The following is a 1539-nucleotide window of genomic DNA, read 5'->3' as shown; positions in this document are numbered from 1 at the left end:
GTATAATGATACAACGAATTATGTATCCACCTAATAGTATTATGTAATCACCTAGTCTGTATTCCCTCAATTTGTTAATGACAATTTCATGAAAAAAAAAGTCAAAAGCCTTGCTAAAGGCAGGGTATAACATGTCCACTGCTCTCCACTCATCCATAGAGCCTGCCACTTAATTGTTGAAGGAAATCAGATTTTATCAGGTATGACATGCTCTTGATGAATCCAGGCTGACTTTACACCAATGGGACCAATAGTTTTGCAAAGAAATGCTTGAGGAACCAATCCATGAACTTTTCCTAGTTTTCTCTTAATAAGAAAAAATCCCAAATCTGGGATTAAAAAAAGCAATCAAAATCCTGTGGCACAAGAGGGTCCTGTGCCTCAGGGTCTTGAAATGTGGCATGGCAGTGATGGGTTTTGGCAAGCACCTGGTTTGTTGGTCTAGGGTTATGATTCCTGCTTTGGGTGCTGGAGATTCTGGGTTCAACTCCTAGATGAGCCCTATTCCCATCTCTGCCTATGGGGGGTGTGTGTGTGTGTTAGAGGCCTGGCATGTGCTGAGCCCCTTTTATCCAGAGGCAGGTGGGGCGATATCCCTATTTGCGGCCAGTTAGGCACCTCTGTACCCCTGTCCCCATGGTCCTCCAAGCCCATAGTGTTGGGGGACTTTGGCTGTGGAGTCATGGAGCCGGCCTTTGGGGGTGGTGGGGAGGCAAAGTGAGGGCGGTGCCAGGTTTCCTTGTGGCCTGGATAGCTCAGTTGGTAGAGCTTCAGACTTTTAATCTGAGGGTCCAGGGTTCAAGTCCCTGTTCAGGCAGGAGTGGGGCCTTGCCCTGAAGGTGAACAGGGCCAGTGCTGGTTGTGTGTGTGTGGTGCTATCCTTTTCCTCCGGGCATTGCTTGCACTGGGAGCAGCCCAGGGCTCCCTTTGGCCTCCTACCCATGGCAGCCAGGTGAGCAAAGGGCAGCAGGGGCTCCTTCCTCTCCTCCTCATGGCATGCCCCGTGGGTGATCTGAAGTCGGGGCGTCTGCAGGCAAGGGGGGCTGCCCTGCCCACCCCAATCCTGGCATCCCAGCGTGTTTCTTGGGGCTACATGGGCAGATGTGGGGCCTAGGAGGCATCTGGCTTCTTGTTCTAGCAGCATGCTTCAGACTTTTAATCTGTGGGTCTATTATTACAGGTTCCTGTTCAGGCAGCAGGCTTGTATCTGGTGCCAGTGTTGATCTGAGTGAGCCAGTGAAGAGTGTGTGGGGGTTGGGCCTGTTAAAATGGAGGCTTAAGTGTGGTGGGTCACTTTTAGAAGTCTTAAGCCATTGTTTCTTGTTTGGGTGCTGTATCTGTTGCTTTCTGTTAGCACCGTGGGTGCTTCATTCATTGTGAAACAACAGGAGGCAGGAATTCTACCCCATGCATTCCTTTGGGAACTTTGAGACACCATGTCTACCCCATTGAAGCCTATTGGTACTTCCTGGTGCCAGGTCAACCCCATATGCTTCTTTTGGGGTTTTGAAACACCAGGTCAACCCCATGCATTCCTCT

The 1539-nt window shown here is 50.2% G+C and overlaps 1 non-coding gene across 1 annotated transcript; it reads left to right on the top strand.

The window, feature by feature from the left end:
* The first annotated feature begins 744 nt into the window (after nucleotides 1–744).
* TRNAK-UUU lies at nucleotides 745–817 on the top strand. Its single transcript has one exon. It is a non-coding gene; the product is annotated as a tRNA-Lys (tRNA).
* Nucleotides 818–1539: the final 722 nt, after the last annotated feature.

Source organism: Gavialis gangeticus, unplaced genomic scaffold (genome assembly GCF_001723915.1).
Source record: "Gavialis gangeticus isolate Ggan-Ray unplaced genomic scaffold, GavGan_comp1, whole genome shotgun sequence".
NCBI lineage: Eukaryota > Metazoa > Chordata > Crocodylia > Gavialidae > Gavialis > Gavialis gangeticus.
This window is presented reverse-complemented; position numbering and strand designations above follow the sequence as displayed.